Source organism: Elgaria multicarinata, chromosome 7 (genome assembly GCF_023053635.1).
Source record: "Elgaria multicarinata webbii isolate HBS135686 ecotype San Diego chromosome 7, rElgMul1.1.pri, whole genome shotgun sequence".
In the NCBI taxonomy this organism is placed as follows: domain Eukaryota; kingdom Metazoa; phylum Chordata; class Lepidosauria; order Squamata; family Anguidae; genus Elgaria; species Elgaria multicarinata.
In genome coordinates this window covers 11,643,684-11,662,500 of record NC_086177.1, presented here as the reverse complement: position 1 = coordinate 11,662,500, position 18,817 = coordinate 11,643,684, and positions in this window count along the sequence as shown.

Here is an 18,817-nt window from a genome sequence, read left to right as displayed (position 1 = left end):
TTTCCTAATAGAACGCATTTTTACTATTTTCTTTAATATACATACAGTTTTGTACATTTTTTATTAGAGAACAGCATTGCAAAATTCAAGGAAGTGTGAATTTTGAAGGATAACTCTGTTTCGGTCGGAGAATGCAAAATTATGTAACTAATTATGATCCACTGAGATGTACATGGCCCACCAGCTATGTACAGAAGTCTGATTATATTGGCACACACAGGCACACACTCATTAGGGATACACATTTGATCTTTGTGAATTCCAGCACAAATTTATGAGCCACCCTTCCTGGATTAACGTGCGGATTGGAACATAATTATCCTTTGGCTTTTTCACTTCTCTGAAGTTGCAATGTAATTATTCACTCAAGAAGCATACCAAAATACATTTTAAAATGCATATTTTAGGACAAAATAGCTTTAGAAAAGCATATGCTTAGATAAAACTTGCTCCTAAATGCATACTTTGAGTGGAAGTATGTTCAAAATACATACTTACTTATGTGCTTATTTATACATGAATGTTCATGTGGATTTTTTTAAAGCCATGTTACTGTAGAAATGAATGAATGCTTACAAAATTGACCTGGAGGGGATCTACACTAGTACATGAAACATTGTTTTTACAGTCATTGAATGTTTTGTTTTTGAACGATTTAAAACGTAGCAGTTTTTAAAACGTTTACTTACTTTTCTCTTTCCGTGGAAATGCATTCCTTTTGGCCACGCTAAGAAAACAAATCCGTTTGTTCTTTTCCCCCATCTGCCAATTTCCCCTCCCACTTCCTCTTCTCTCCAAGAATCTGCCACTTACAAACGATCCAGTCAGCAGCCTCCAAAAGTGAAACTAAAAGTGTCTGCAAAAAAGAGGCTTGAAAGAAAAAAACGGCTCCAACTTTGGGCACGGAAATTACATAAACATGTCCCCAGGAATGCGATTGGCTAATTAAGAACTACAGGAAACCCATTTAATATGATGAAATTGGCCACATCATATCAAATAGAATGACTTATTTCAGAGAAGTTCAAAATAAAAAACAGAGAACAATAAAACGTCTCAAGCTGAATGTCATGTGGCGAAATACTACCAAATGCACACTTAAAAATGGTAAGACACGTTCTAACTTGACTAGTGTAGATCCCTTCCTGGACTGGAAATGTGACATTTGATGGGTCCCCAAGATCAGCCAAGGACCTGCTACTCTAATAGCACAGCCATTGCCACTGTCCCACCAAACATCCTAGAACAGGGGTGGCAAAAGTCAATCTGGATCTACTGGTAGATTTCCCAGCAATTTACAGTAGATCTTTGACTGATTTTCTGCAGATCGCCAAGGATTTCTGACTCCCTATAGCTCAAAAATAGTAACAATAAAATGACCCCCCTCCACATCCTACATTACGCTGCTGAAATGAAGGAAGCTTGGAGTGGTTATGTTGAGGGGAGTAGCCAACATAGGATTTTTGTGTGGGGAGATGAGCTCCATTCAGTTCTGATACTCAAAACAAATTCTTGGGCTCAGAATTCTTTCACTCTAAGGCCTTAGCTAGACCAGGCTATATCCTGGGGCGAACCCTGGGATTGTCCCTGTACATCCACATGACGCACAAGGGATCCCAGGATCAGGGGGGATCATCCCTCCCTTGCCCTGGGATAAAGCCCTCCCCTTTGGGACTGCTTTTTCCGTGGTCCCGGGCTGAGCCCGAGACCGCCAAATGTGTGGCCTGTTTCCACGGATTGACCACGCTCCGCACAAATACTTTAAATAAAGGGGGTAGGGTGGGGGGAGTGGGGAAATTAATTTAAATAAAAAAAACCACTTCCTTTAAGAAAATAAAAAAATGGCGGGCGCGACGCCTCTCTTCATGAGGTCGTCGTGCCTTACGTTTAAATGGAGGAGGGATCTCGCGTTAATCACGAGATCCTCACTCCTCCGTCCTGGACTTTCAGGTAGGTCTAGCTAAGGCCTATGTGTATGTCCGGGCTCCAGTTAGTGGATCTTGGGATTGTAATAATAACTGAACCCAGAAACCTGAAATCTGTCCACTCCTATCCCAGAAGGTCAATGGCAGCAGAAGAGAATTCTTGGTTTGCATATCCTGTCCTTTTGAGGGTATCGGGGCACAGAGAGGATGCCTTTCCTTGCCTGAGCCCCCATTTCCAAATCCTGGGGCCACCACCAAGCAGGATACAAATAGATCAATGCTGTCATTTCTCTAGTTTGGCTGCAATCTCAACCTGGTAGAAGCGCCTCCTCCTCCTCCTCCTTTGCTTATCTGTTTGGTTAGCCAGTGTGCATGCATCTTACCCTTCAGATCCACAGGCAGTCATCAAAGGAAGAAAGAAAGTTAAAGCAAAGTTGACTTTTTCAGCTACGTTAGTAAAATAATAAAATCAGAAAATAAGGTTGGGGCAGAGGAAGGGGGGAGAATAGAAATACGTTTTGCTTGAACATGTTTATTACAGTGATCCAGATTGCTCTGTGACAGAAACTGACTGTATCATGTAAACTACTTGGTTGGTATGCCCTCCCACCCCCTTCCTCTACCCCCTTCAAATGGGCCTCATTTCTTTCCTTCCCAAGCAGAAATCAAAATGACCCCAGGCGTTTGCATACTCCACTAAGGTGCTGGATCAATGACCCTTCCTCAGCATTCCTTTCTCTCTGTGTCATTCTTTCCCTTTGAACACTTGAGCATCTTCAGATTTTTTTTTTAAAAAAAATATATGCTAGAAGACAAATGCTTCTTCCCCTTCCTGGTTGAATGTTGCTGATGCACCAAGTTCTTTCCAATCTCCAATAACAGCCCCCCTACAATATAACTGGCAGAGCCTGACTGCCAATCTGTAATGTTCCTGGCCATGATTAATCTGATAAATAATAAATATATCAATCTAGTCTTTTAGACAAGGACAAATTCTTACCAGCGGGGAGGCGCGAAGCCTCTTTTACGGCTGCCTGTAGTGCTGGAATTAATTATTTAATGCTTAATTCTTTGGGAAATGAGAAAGTTTTGATTAATGTTGTCCAGTGTCATTTCTTGCTTGTTTGATATGTGTCAGATAATTTTTTCCTTGGCAGTCGCTCTGAAGAACCCAGAGGCAACTGTCATTGGGATCAGACACTGAATTTCGAGAGATTAATTGAAGTGAAAATTTATAAGTTGGATGTTCTGTTAAGTGCTGGCCTGAACTAACCTTTTCATGGGCTAAATTTAGCTGTGTGTGTGTGTGTGTGTGTGTGTGTGTGTGTGTACATGTGTGTGTACGTGTGTGGTAATGTTAGCCTCCCATTGCCCTTGGTGTTAAAACATTTGTGTTAAATGCTTCTAGGAACCATATTTTTCTTGTTGTGTTTTTGAAATGGATTTGTGTCAGCATGGTTAATACAATCAGGGTAGACTTGCTAGCTTTCTTTTCAAAAAAAGAGAGACTCTGGGCAGGATCCAGCAGTAGAACCAGGGCAGGAAGAACCTAGGCAGATTCTAGGGGATCAGGAACAAAGTGAGGGTAAAATTTGTGGTAATTAGGGTCAGACCCTAGTAGAATCTGGTGTGTCATGAGTGGCGCTTGGCAAACCCTGAGGCCTGCCATCTTTTCCAATGCCAAGTGTCATGCCCCATCAGAATGCAGCTTTAGATTGCTTCCACTAGCTGTTTTCTCTGCAGTTGACATTATACATTTACTCTGCTATAACAGGGAATCCAGACAACATGTTTGCCAGCCCATTGCATTCCAGTATTTTCCATCATCATCATCATCATCAATTGTTTTTTACCAGACCTGATGGGCTGCCATTTTTTCTGACTTGCCACACCTGTTCAGTGTGAACCAGGAAAGAGCTATTGATGCATTTAGTGGGGGAGTGGTTTATGATGCTTCAGGTTTCTTCACTAGTCCACAGCCTTATCCAGATCAATCAATCAATCAATCAATCAATCAATCAATCAATCACAGTATTAATTTGCACAGCTCCTGCCTTTAGGAAATAATGCCATCACCACCATCACCCCCTTGGACTAGCAACTATGGCAGAGGGAGAAAGAAAGGGATTGGTGACTGATTGAGAAAAGGAAGTGGACGGCTGCCACCCAATCTTTCCCCCCTTCCTTTCTAACCCAGGGGTGGGAAGAAGGTTGCTCTCCAGATGCTTTGGACTTCAACTCCCAGAAGTCCCTGCCAGCATGGCCAAAGGAGCAGCAGGGGAAAAACATGGCTGGCACAGGATGGGAGGGGGAAGGATGGAGTGCAGCTGCTACTGGTCTATAGGAGATCTGTAGGTGGGACCTCTGTGTTAAAGCGCAATGGCATGAATGAAGAGAACATTAAATAAATGTGAAAGAATGCAGCCAGATAGAATGTTGCCCTTGGGTGTTGAGGGGGTAGGGTTTTCAGCCCATAAAACAAATGGATTATAACTTAGGTTGGTTAGCCGGTCCCAGGGTTGCAGCACGGACAAAACTGGGGTCTGCGGGGGAAGGGGGTTGGCATCCAATACTGACAATTCTAAGCAAGTGAGGACATATCGCAGTGCCCTTCAGGTATATTGGACTTCACTTCCCATGAGCTCTGCCAACATGGACGATGCCGCTGGTGGATGTGGATGATGGGAGTTGTAGTCCAAAAATATCTAGTGGGCTACCAATTGGAGGGGCCTATCATATAGTAACAAGGAATCTAGCACTATGTCAAAGGCTGTTGAAGGGCCAACACATTATTATTATTATTATTATTATTATTATTATTATTATTATTATTCCACCTTTTCCCAATACTGGGCCTCAAGGTGGCCTTACAAAATTTAAAACATACTTTTTAAACCTAGGAAAAGAAATGTACAATATATATATATATATATATATATATATTACAATATTAAAACATAAATGTGGAATAACAGCACTTCAGTGGCCATAAGGAGTCCTAATGTGGAAAGGTACCTGCTGGTCTAGTAAAATACTGATTTGACTAGTAAAATATTGTTTGAGCCTGATTGCCAAATCTAACTCAGGGCACAGTTCCCTTCCCACTTCTAGTGTTGTCAGTAGAATTGCTTTAGGTGAGGGAACTGTTAAAGAAAGAAGTTGAAAGGGTACGTAACCAGGGCCAAATCTCTCTGGAATGATTGGGGGTTACTCAAAGATACCATAATAGAGGGTCAGTTAGAAAGTATACTGCAGGTCAGGAAAGAAAACATGTCCAAGAGGTCACCAGCATAGCTAACAAGCAGCTCCAGAGAAGCTATTAGAGAAAGGAAGGCTCCCTTCGGAAAAATGGTTTTCTCACCCACATGAGAACAAAAGGAACACAATTTTGCATAAAGGAAATGCAAGCAGACAATGAGAGGTGCAAAAAACACCTTGTTGACAAACTGAAAACCAGCAATTAAGATTCTAGACGTTATTCACAAGGTGAAAGCCAACAAAGTCATTCAAGAGGCAGCTGGACAACCATCTGTCAGGGATGCTTTAGGGTGGGTTCCTGCATTGAGCAGAGGGTTGGACTCGATGGCCTTGTAGGCCCCTTCCAACTCTGCTATTCTATGATTCTATGAAATCACTGGGCCCAGATGGTATCCATCCTTTCAGGTGAGGGGGGAGAGGTGGAGAAGGAATGCTGGACTAGATGGATCCTTGGTCGGGTCCAGAACTGATCTTCTTATGTTCTTATGAGATTGCCAGACAGGGATGCCCATTTGGGGGCAGTCCTGCCCACCCTTCCATGGTGGGCAGAGTTAAACCACGTGCTGTTTCTTCACTTTTCAGCAAAGGTTTCTGAGCATGTGCAGGGTGTTCATTTATTTAACCTGTTGGTTGTTTTATTGTGGTTTTAATTTTTGTGAACCGCCCAGAGAGCTTCGGCTATTGGGTGGTATAAAAATGTAATAAATAAACAAACAAATAAATAAATAAATATTATCCTGCCTTTCTGCCAAAACTGGTGCTCAAGAGTTGCACTGTTCATTCTGGAAGATGCATTCCCCGCCCTCACCCCGACTCATTGATCATGATGAGTTAAAAATGGGATTTTTTTAAAAAATAAAAACTACAGTTCCCAGGCTTCCTGCTGGTGATAGAGGGTTCACGTTTGGGTAGAGTGAGCTAGGAACTTTGAGAGAGCACTCAGGAGAACGTGTGCACTTGTGCACGTTGCTGTAAGGCTGCAACAAAGTGATATTTATGTGCATGTGCATGCAGCAATATGGATGTGAATGCACATATGAGACTATTTTTACATGGCTGGTATTTAGCAATATTCAACAGTGCATTGCAATGGTGCACAAAGAGATCCTCACTGCAAATATATGTGCAATCATGTCTGGATTGCTTTGGGTGGAAGGAAGCGCAAGCCGTGGCAACCTGCACATGAGCCAGTTCTGGAATAAATTTTAGAAATTCCCAGTGTTAAACTGGAATTCAGGAGGAGCGGAACACAGTGCAGAGCAAACCTGTGGAACAATGAAGGACTCGAGTGGTGGGCAGGGACCCTGTTATGAAGGCATGCCAAAGGTGCAAATCCCTATTTTCCATGTGTTAAGCGGCCTTGTACTCATAAGTAGCTGTCTTATACTGAGACATGTAGGGATGACAGCGCCAATACGAAACAATGAAAGATATACGTTCTGTATTATTGCAATCTGCATTAGGAAAGTGAGGAATCTACTTTGAATGGAACTCTCAAATGCTTGCTCTCTTTCTTCCATTCATTCTCATATGTATTTATTAGAGGTGATGCATCTATCTATATCTATCCATCCATCTAATACAGCAAAGCTGTTACAATACCCATGGTCCCCTTCCACCCCATAGGGCATTGAATTTATTCAATAAATCTGGGCCTTCGGGTCTTGCACTCCTTATGATTGAAATCTGAAATGGTAACCCTGCTTTCAGACTGAAATTAGCTGGTAATAGAAGTAGCAGTGGAAGAGGCATGGAACATGAATTCATTTAAACTTAGTAGAGGATTGAGACTGGACACAATCCCAGACCGGCAGTGTGTTATTCGCAACCCCATGTCTTATTTATTCCTAAGCAGCAGTGAAAAGTGTCACTGTTGTGGTCCAGAAAAGGCGTGTTCAAGCCAGTGAGACTTTTCATAAGAAACTCATGAGCAGCTGCTTTATCCTACGACATGTATGCATAATTTCTCAATTAGGGTGGCCAATCCTCTGTTTTAGAGACCTAGCAGAGGACAGGCCTTTATTTAAAGGTGTCTACTATTTGATGAGCTTTGTTTGAAGTGGCCACCCTACCTACACTGTGAAAAAGATCACACACATGTGTTCCTATGCTCTGGGAATGGGCAGGAACTACTTTGAGGCCCCAGTCCTAAATACAGTAGGGTATGACTGGGCAAGTTGTGGCCAACAACTCCTATCAGCACTAGGCAGCATAGTCAATCGTGAGGTGTCATAGGAGTTGCAGGCTAAAACATCTGGAGGGCTACAAATTGCCATCCTTACATTAGGGTGTAAGCCCCAATGAACACAATGGGACTGACACTGTGAATGTCATTTTCAAACATTTTCTCTCTTTCTTCTATGATTGCATCTAGATTTGTATTTAGATTTGTATACCCCTATCCAAAATTCATAATAAGACATTGGCTCATTAGAACCAACCAAAAATGTCAGAAAATAGTGAGCAAGTTTTTCAGAGGTTTTGAAGAACTTGAAGGCTTGCTCAGTATTTTGACATTCTGACAACTTTGTATCACTTCTCATAGACCAATTTGGCTAGTTACCTATTCCCCCCCCCCAAACCTGACATTCTTATCTGGAATTGATAGAAAACATTAATATCGATTGAGAGGAACTGCTAGGTCAGAAGCTGGACCTAGCTAAGTAAAGCATCATGGATGGTGTGTGTTCAAGCCTCAGACCCATGACTTGCAAGCACTGTGAAATCACTGGATTTGACAGGACTGGTGTAAATCCTCAAAGTCTTGCTTTCTGCTTTTATCTAATGAATGGAACTCCTTCCTTCTGTTTATAGTGCACCAGGCTCTTGCTTTCATCCCAAGCTGAGGACCTAGGAGTCTATGAGCACCTCACCCAGTTCTGAAAATTAGCCAAATTGTGCATCTTCCTTGTATCAGCACTAGATGTCCTGTAAGGAGTGTCTCTATCCCATCTTCGCCCAACCTGGTGTCCTCCAAATGTTTGAACTTCTACTTCCATTGGCCCCAGCCAGGAATGCTGGAAGCTGTAGTCCAAAACATTTGATGGACACCAGGTTGGGGAAGGCTGCTCTATGCAGTGAGCAACACTGGTAAGAACTGGGACTAGAGTTGCCAAAGCATTTTAACTAAAGCAAAATCTCAAGGCATATTTGGATGTACCCATTCAGGCAAAACAAACAATGGACTTCAAGGGAAGTCAGAAGACTTTCAATAAGACTATTTTGTGTTTTTACTCAACTCCTTAAGGACATCCATTTTCCCTTAACAATTTGTCAGAAACTACTTCTCTGTATTCAGTGGTCTTAATAAACAATAAGCAACAACCCAAGCCTCTGCTGTTTATGGCTGGACTTCTTCTTTATGATATATCTTTAATATCTCTTGCTTGCATTTGCCCTACAATTTAGCTACTCTTTCTCTAATTTGGATCATGCATCAGGCAAACTGGTCTTCTGTGGCTTATGGTCAAGTTCTAGATTTCTCTTGCATTATTTTCCTAGCCAATCTTTTCTTCTAAAATGAAATATGCTCCCAGGTTGAAGGCCGTATGTTGATGCTTCAGCTGCTGTAGAGAGTGCGGAGGCCCACCTCCCAATAAGAACAGGCACCTCAGAGAGGTACCTACCTCAGTGGCGCCTCATTAACTTCCAAATACAATTCAAGTCATAGCTGGGTTTTGGTTTTAAATTGTTGAGGGCTGTTTTTAGTGTTGTTGTTGTTTTTAAAAAAGTGTTTTATGAAAACCAACTTGTGAGGGCTGTGCCCTGAAATACAGCCTAAAAACACTTTAACCTCGAGGTACCGGGACCCCTCAGGAGCTTCGTGTCCATCAGGGGTGGGTTGGGGGGGAGCAGGAGTTCATTTTTTTAAAAAAAACACTTACTTTTGCGATGGAGCACTCCTGTGCTCATTTTCGATATAAAAAAAATGGCGGGCACGACGTCCTCTTCCTCCAGGGACGTTGCGGCGCATGTAGACTGAGGGGGAGGATCTTGCGATCACCATATCGCGATATCCTCCCCTCCTCTACAACTGTAGGTGTAGACATGTCCTAAGTCAGCTAATTTCTCCCCCCCCCCCCCTCACCATCAGCACTGTCAAAACCCAGCTCTGTCATGCTGAACAGCTTGGTGAAGCTGCCTCCCCCACCCGCAAACACACGCATTTTCTGCCCTGGCTGGCACAGGCCATCAGGGCGGGGGATGAGGCAGTGTTCTGAACTTTGTATTATAAATGTGCTAAATATAATTTCATCCCCAGTCCAGCTAAACCGGAGCACCTGGAAGTTCCATTGAGGTGAATGGTAAACTTTAAGCAGCTCTCTGACTGAGGGCTGTGGGATTTCACTGTGCTTAAATCTGGCTTTCTTGTGCCCTATATTTTCTATACCCTATAAAGATGGGTTGTTGTTTTTTAGTCCATGTATGGAATGATGTGCATAAATAGTTTAGAACTGTCTTAAGGCGTATTTTGTTACATGGCTTCATCTTAACTAGTCACACTAGAAAACACCCAGAAACAAGCCTAAACATTTAATGACAGCAGAGAATAAATCAACACATATAAACAACTATGTATGTTTTTGACATTAAAAAAAGAAAAAAACACCGTAGTGAGATCAAATCTGTTTCTTGAGGCTCTTTTCTGCAGAAATGTGTACTTAATGAGGATGAAATTAATAATCGTGCAGTGACACAATCTGGGAGTCCACCTTTGGGAAACAAACCTTAGCTCACCTTTTCTAAAATAAATACCGAACCCAAGAACAAAACAAAACAGAAAAGAAAAGAAAAGAAAGATTTGCAATGTGTGAACGCGACTTCAGAAGTTGAATCTGTTTAGGGAATTTGTATTTTCTGCTCCTATTTGCATTTTAAATAATTAAAACATTAAAACTGAAAAATTTATAAATGAGGGCTGCTAAGAGAATCCTGCTTGGCAGACAATAGAAAATAAATTATTATCCTGCTAGGTTTGCTTTAATGTCATATCTGTCACTCTCCCCAAGGTAGGTTTATTACCATACCAAGAGCCCCCCTGCCAATTCAGCCCCCCTCCCACACTCCCTGCTACTGAAGAAATCCAGGTCTCTGGAGGACTTTGATCTCATTGTGCAAACTAACCCAAACAAAACCTCTGCTGTTCTCAATATATATCTATATCTATATATATATCTGTTTAAAAAAACTGGGTGTGTTTGCAGGGGTGTGAATTCATGTGAAGAGTGACAGACCCCTTTGTCCGGCACAGCTTTGGCTGGTTGTAACAAGCGTCAAGACATTAGACACAACAAAAGCTGGATTGACAGTATCATCAATCACAGGTCTGACAGTCGACTTCAGTTTGTTTGTTCCACTCTGCATAATAAGTGATTGGATCAGGTTTAATTAGAAATTGGGTAATCAATCATTGCCAACGAGGCAACTCAGCTTGGGATCTAGATGCTGCAATGGAGGAGGAAGGCAAATCTCTCTCGAAAGGTGGGTAAATACACAAGCCGGAGAGGCCCTCCAATCAGGAAAGTATGAAGAGGTCTGCATGGTGGCACATCATAGAATCGTTCACATCTGTGCAGCTTCTACTGGACATCTGTGTTTTGACATTTTACTTCCACTGCAGAAATACTGTTCAGGAGAATGTAATATGTGAACCTGTGGGAGAAAGACAAAGCAATTCAATTACATATTGAAGCCTTCTATTATTATTATTTTCTTTAAACGCTTGCAAAAAGAAAAAAAGAAAGAAAAAGACCAGCTGCTGGTAACCTGAGGAGTAAATAATAATAATAATAATAATAATAATAATAATAATAATATAATAACAACAACAACAACAAGTTTCAATTTATGTATTTTTCAAAGGACCTCCCATGTATTATCTCGAAACTTCTGACAAAAACATACCTGTAAAGTGGGTTACTATTATTATCTCCATCTTATAGGTGGGAAGGGAGGCTAAAAAGAGTGAGTGGTCTAAAGCCACCCAATAAACTCATGTCTGAGGCAAGATTTGAATGGGGAATTTCCTAGCTCACAACTGTTGTCACTGTCAGCTATCTTTAACTGCTGACTTTAAGAAAGAGCCTTTAGCAGTTACAAAAAAGACAAGAAAGAAAGAAAACTAAAGTCAACAGTATAATAAGAATAAATCATAAAATGATGGATTCAGAGGTGGCCTGAGTTGCACGTGCTGTTGAACTTCCCCCTCCCCTCCTGCACTCTGAGCCTCTCCAGAGAGTTGGGGGAACCTATTGAATAGCAGAAGCGGTGTCATAGCGAGTGGAGGAAGGGGGACTGCAGTGGGAGGAGGGAATGGCCAAAAATCAGGCAGGGGACCATGTTCATGCTAGGTCTTTGGCATATAAGCTGGCCTGTTGCTGAGCGGTTTTTTAAAAATGAATTGGGTGTTGTTCATTTCTTTTATTGTTGTGTTTTACTGCACTTTTAATTGATTTATTTTACGATTGTTTTAATTAAGTTTTTGTTTTAATATTGGTCTTATCGTTGTTAGCTGCCTTTCTTTTTTGGTGGAAAAGCAGGATATCAATCAAATAAATAAATAACTTCACATGAGTGACATCTGTTCCCTGACTTTTTTTTTGTGGAGGAGAGACCCAAACGGGGTGGAGGGGGGCTGTCTTGGGAAGCTGAAATCTTGAGAGAATGGCTGACTCTAACAGTTTGGTCAGTTTTGAAAGAGCCATCTGATGGCTAGGGTGGCCATTTATGACTTGCCAAAAAAAGTGTGCAAAATAAGGTATATGTATACATATGTTGAAATATGTATTAGGAATTATAATTATAATTGAAATACAGATACAGTACATATCATCAGAGGGTAGAAGAGTGTGGACTTGTGTGTTTTTCTCCATTTGCTGGCCAGGGGGTAGCTGTTGATGGGCAACTTCAAAGCCTGGCTTATGACTCCTTCAGTGAAGGCTGGTGGCTCCAATTTCGATGGGGCTGTGAATCCAGTCAAAACCAGCCAGAACTCTAAAGGACCTATGCAAGGCACTGAGCCCTATCCCTAAAATGGATTCAGTTCCATCGAGGGTGGGGGGAGGAATTGTGGGGAAGGTTTAACCCCCAATCTATACACAGTGGCCCTATCTACTTACACTAGAGTAAAATACTAGAGTAAAAAAAAAAAAAAAAAAGGGAGTTAGGATCAGCTACATACTAAGCATTTAACATAGCAACTTGATTAGTCCTGAAATACAAGAACCTTGGGGAAGAGTTTTGGTGAAGGGGTCAGATCATGTGACATTTTAAGTGGGTGGAAGTCATCTAAACACACATGTATTACATTCTCAGGTATTTATTTTCAGTGCAGCAAATATGTATTCAAATAATTTCTGTCACATTTAAAATGTGACCAGAGCCGGCCCTACCACAGGGCAGAGTGAAGCAGCTACTTCAAAGAGCTGATTTTCGGTGTCATGAAAGGGAAACAAATGTTAATTAATTTATTTTTATTGTGTACCTGTCTAGAGGGGGCATTTCATAACTAGGGGACTATTGCTGAGAAAGACTTTTCTCATGTAGCCACTCAACATTACCTCAGCATGTAAGAACATTCAGCGCAGGCCTCTTAGGGTTTGGATAGGAATATACAGGAAGAAGCGATCCTCCAGATTCCAGGTTCCTGAACCTTAAAGGGCTCTATAGTTTAGAAGCACATTGAATTGGGCCCAGAAATGGACCAGGAGCCAGTGGAGATGATATTGCATTGGCAAAACATGATCACAATGCTCATTTCCAGTTAGCAGTCTAGTTGCCATATTTTGTACTGACAGACATTTCTGGACCATCTTCAGAGGCTGGACAAGGGGCAAAACATTGCAGTAGTCTTAATGGGAGCTTATCGAATATGAAACGTCACTGCATGTCAGCTATTAAATAGTGTCAAGTAATAAAATGGCATTGTATGTGAACTGTTAATGCTGTCAAATATTGAAATTAAACATCCTTGGATGTCAGATACAGATATCAAATATTTGATTAATATTTCAGAGAATATTTGGTGAATATTCAACAGTAAAAAGATGTGAAGGGATTTTTGGGAAGCCAACACATTTCACACGTAGTTGCTTACTTAGAGTCCCCTGGCAAAAACATTTCTGACTTCTGTAGTGCTTGTCAGAGAGGTACGTAAGCATGTAGTAATATGTCTGAGAATGAAATAATGTGAGAAGTGTTTCTATTTATCTATTTTTAACTGCTCCGTGGATTTATAAATGAAGGAGTGTGTGTGTGTGTGTGTGTCCATGTCCTCAAACCTGAAATATTATTTGTTCTACCAGTTTGCTGACTTTCACCAGATCTTTAGCTCAAATATAATTCCTGCTCCCTCTAGGCCATGCTGGTTAAGGGTTTCTCTTGCTGTCCTCAAAGCTCATTTTCTTTAATCCTGGATTAGCCTTGTTGCCCTCTGCTACCTTTTCAAGTACTGTAATGTCTTTCCCCCTCCACCTCAATACAGTTTGAGAAAAAGAACCTGCTACCCATTTTGACCAAAGCAATTCATAATCATAATATTACCCTCCACGAACATTTCCCAGGCCCTTTACATGCAGCATATTTCTCTATGCTATCTTGACATTAGTACAAAGAATTGGACTTCCTTACAGGGAGAATGTGACCTCTGTGATCTTGTTATCGCTTTTATATGTGTGTTTCCAGATACGTGACTTTGCTGCCCAGTGCTAAATGGTATGGCAATGTTCACTTAATTCGCCAAGCAAAAGGTTTCCCTAACAAATTCAAGACAATTATGAAATCAAAGTCGGTTGACAGGGATATGGGCACTGTGTAGGACTATTAATCCTCAAAGTTCTGCATATAATCCAGTATGGCTCAGATATTCAAAATGAATTCCCCTCACCCCACTTTTCTCTATGCAAGTATTGCATTATTGAAAGGTATGCAGACATGTTGCTTCCTTGGTGTGTTTAAATGAATACATCTCTGCCCCAACATAGAATTCCATTAGACATGCTCATGGCAGAGGGCAACAGGACCACCCTGAGCTTCTTCAGTATTTCATGCCCATTTTCCCCTGTCTGGAACTCTCTCCACAAACACCTACATGGTGCTACAACTTGCCATTTCTTCAGACCCCAGCTTAAAACTCACCTTTGGCTTAACCCCTTGCTACTAACCTGCATGCTATGTTAAATGTGTACTGTATAGGTGACCCAGATGTTCTTTATTTACTCCAGTGTAAGTGTGTTGGTCCCCAGTCTGGATTGAATTTGCCACCCAGCCCTAAACAACTTGGGACCAGGATACCTGAGAGAGCGCCTTCTCCCTTACCAACCTGCCAGGTCACTGAGGTCATCCGAGGGCCTGCTCCTGGTGGTTCCACCTAGATCCATCCTCCGATTGGAGTCCACCAGGGGAAGAGCCTTCAGCGTGGTGGCCCCACTCCTGTGGAATTCCCTGCCTCTGGAGGTCAGGCAGGCTCCAATCTTGTACTCCTTTCGGCGCCTCCTGAAAACATCTTTATTCCAAGAAGCCTTTCCTTAGTATGCAGCCTTGAATCTCTGTTTTTTGCTTCTTTTAAATTTTGTTTTAACTGTTTTATTCTGTTTTTATTTTCATTTTATCTTGTACACCGCTCTGAAATTTTTCAATGGGGAGCAGTATATAAATATTCTAAATAAATAAATAAATAAATAATTACTCAGCCACTTTTCCCCCACTTGGCAACAATGGAGTCCTTTCCTCCTTTTTGTTAGCCCCTGCGCATGGGGGTGGGGTAGGTGGATTTAAAAGGGAAAAAGTGGCTGGATAAGCAGGTTTCACCCCCCACTCCCTGCACATAGTGGTCCTGATCTAGTTTGGGGCCATGTGCACTTACACTAGAGTAAATAAATACATTAGGATGACCTACATGCTTCATGCATCTAATGGAGCATGTAGCTTAAGTCCCTATCTCCAACCAAAGTAAAACTTAAGTATTGCAGCTGCAGTCAGTAGAAGTTGGTGACTCTGATTTCGTAGGGGCTGTGAATCCATTCTGGGTTTCCATTAGAACCAGACAGAACTCTAAAAGAGCTATCCAAGGTGCTGAACCCTATACTCAGAACTTTAGAGTTCTGGCAGAATTCACAGCCACTGTGGGACTTTTCCACAAAGCTGCACAGTGAAAAAGTTGGGGACTTACCCTGACTTTTTGGGTGGGAGCAAGGTCACCCCGGCTCTTCTGCTGTGTGATGTTGCTCCATGGCCAATCAGGGGGCAGTCCTGGGGGATGGGGACTGGCAATAGGTCGCCAGAAGCCAGGAAGAGGGTGGGGTGTGTGGCTCCAGTACCGGAAATCCCATGCTCCCTCCTTGGTGTGTGGATTACCTGACGCCACTCCCGGTAAGCGAAACCACTGGGTTTAGGGGGAGTGCAGCACCAACTTGGCACCGTGAAGACAGTCCCTCAAGTCTGGTGGATGGATAGTGTTGGAATAGCAATGACAAGAGCTCACACCGAAAGCGGGCGCAAGCTAAGTGTTAACTTGACTGCTCAAAAGCAAGTAGACTGACAAACTAGCCAGGCCCATGGATGCAGGGCTAATCAACAGCTCTGGATGCACCAGAGAGCCTTTGGTGCAAATAGGGGTCACAAGGTGGTGGAGGCGGAACAAAATAAGTTCCATTTTAACCTGAGTTTCTTATGTATAAAAAACCCTAATGTGTTCAGTATGTTTAGCAGTGGTGGTGTTTTTGATTTTGTTAGATGCTTGGCCTTATTTGCTTTGCTGTTTTGTACTTCTGGTTGCTTAACCAGGAGACTCAGTAGAATTTGCCATTCAGTCTGCTTTATTCAGCTACTTCTGCTAACATACAGAGTTCTCTCTAGTGGTCCTGGGCCAAAATTGGAGGAGAAGAGGGGTGCAAGAAACCATTTTGCTACAGTGCATCTGACAAGGCCCTCCTGGTGCCAACATTGTTATCTTTTTTACTTTTTTCTTCTCTCAGGCATTTAGCAATATGTAATTAGCCTGGACTTGTTTTTGTATGTATTTGTGGTTTTAAATCGTACGTTTTTGTGATTTTAAATTTTTGTATATTGTTTTTAAGTGTTTTTATCCAATGTAAACTGCCCAGAGAGCTTCAGCTATGGGGCGGTATACAAATGTAAATAATAATAATAATAATAATAATAATAATAATAATAATAATAATACAACATTCCTCCCTTACTCTTGGCAACTGGTTCCCAAGAGCAGAAGGTGAATAAAGATCACTGTCAATTGTATCCCCTTTAAAGAAGTTAAGCTGCAGCGCTTTTTCCAAGAGAGCAGAACTTTTCTCATTTTAATCTTGCATCAGCCACTTTAAAGAACACAAGGGGAGGAGCCAAGGTAATGGAGAGCGTGCTGGTTGTACTTTGTATCAGGGTCACACAACCCAACCTGGCCCTCTCTATTGGCAAAGTGCTTGCTAAAGTAGGAGGAGGGACCTTTCTGTGTGTTTTCTTCCTTTTTGTTGCAAAAAGCATTTTTGTTTGTTTTATTTGTGAAGGATGACATGTTGTATATTTTTCTTGGGAGCTTTGCCTTTCTGAAAGGGCAAAATTCACACCAAAATAAAAGCAAAACCCGGGGAAATTCAGCCCAACGCTAGTTTCTGATCATGCCATTTGAACCATTTCTAGGCAAGACAGCATGACTGAGGCCATAGCTAGACCTAAGGTTTATCCCTGGATCGTCCAGGGGTCAAACCTGTTCCTCTAGGTGACACACAGGGGATCCAGTGCTCAGGCAGGGGCGAACCCTGGATGATCCCAGGATAAACCTTAGGTCTAGCTGTGGCCTAGGTGACACACAGGGGATCCACTGCTCAGGCAAGCCTGGATGATCCCAGGATAAACCTTAGGTCTAGCTGTGGCCTGAGAGGTGGCTTTGAGCCCCACAGCCTCTCATTTTAGACTCTGATCACTGAACACCGCATATGCAAGACTGTTGCTGCTTAAGATTATCGCTGGGTGCTCTAAACACAGCTTTCACACTTTTGCTTGTTTTTGTGTGTAGTTTTTATGTAAAAGGCGGCATTGTTTAATCATGCTAATCTCACCCAAAGCAGGATTCAAGGCAGCGAAGATGATGGCAAGGGTGAGATGCACACTAAAAATAGGCTGGGTGAGATCTTGCACTCTTGCCACCAAACCAGCAGCTGGCGTCGATGAGACGGTGTTACAAGTTTCCCAACAGCTGCCAACTAATGTTTGATCAGCGATAAAATATGCCAAGGTGACAAGATCTTGCTGCCCTGCATTTCAGGGGCCATCATTAAAAATGCAGCAAGCCTCATACAGGCCCAGAAGGTCCCATGTTCTCTCAAGGTACAAGGGAGAGAGACAAGTTCACAAGATGTCAAAAACAATATCCATTTGTGTTTACTATGCAAACCCGCTGAGTAACCTTTCGATGCATGTTTGTACTGAGGGACCATTGAGACTTTTTTTTTTTTTTTAACGGGCTATTTAAGATATGGATGTTGGGGAAGGCAGAGAGGTGGGCAACGAGGTCAGCGAGGTCAGCCCCGGAACTGCAAAAGGAATCTCTAAATGTGTTTGTGAAGTGGGCGAAAGATTCCACGGTATCTGGCAACTGGGCTTCTTTGGGGAAACAATGCAGAAAACAGACGCAATGTGTATGCCAACTACAAAGGCTATGTTAGTGTTACAGGTTTGCGTCTGTCTCTCCCTCCCCCTTTAATAATATATTGATGTGAGCAGCTTGGGCCCACCAAGCAAATTCCCGACGTAAAAAGTCAACTGTCGGAACGAGGCTCATCACGCTGGCAAAGTGCATTCAGGTAGAACGCCTCTTGAGGCGCAATCACTGGCATCCATATTGTTCTGAGGGAAAGGGGTTGCTCCATCTAATGAGCTCATAAATGTTTATTAAAGAATGTTTCTGCCAGTTTTTAGGAAAAGAAGGGGAGGAAAAGCAGCTGGGTTACAACGTGGCTGGTAATTGGCTTCAAAGTCATATTGCGATTAGGCTTCCATAGGGCAATGGAACTTATTCTCGGTACTAACCTAACTCCGAAACACTTGGCAAGGAAGAGAGAACTGAACTCAGCGAATTACTATTTCCAGGAATACCTGACGTAGTCAAGAGAGGGGGTATTTTTGTCACCCCATTCCTTTTGGTTTGAAAGATTTATTTTTCCACGTGACCTTATGGCTCCCCCCAACCCTGTAAATAGCGGTGTATAGAACCTCCCTCTAAGATTCACTAGACTTCTCAAGCCCATTTTTCTCGCATGGTTTCCCCCCATCAGGAGCCCCGAAATTTTGCTAATTTTGGTGGCAATTCTATTCATGGCTCTCATCAACTGCATAAAGAGTTGGACTCCCAATAGGAGTCTCAGTAATGGGTAGAAGCAGGGAATGACACTCACTACATAGCTTGATTAACTATGTGTGTTTTCAGTTGTTCTCACATTGGGATGTTTGGTAGTACTGTGCTGAAATCTGACCTCCAACTTCTTCCCCCCTGAGAGGCTTCCAATTTGCTGCCTCATTCTCAGGGCACTTTAGAATTTCTTTAGAATTTCCTTTGGTGTTTTTGAGCTTACCTTGTGTTTCTTCTTCTTTCTATTACACATCTCTCCATCACTCTGCAACCT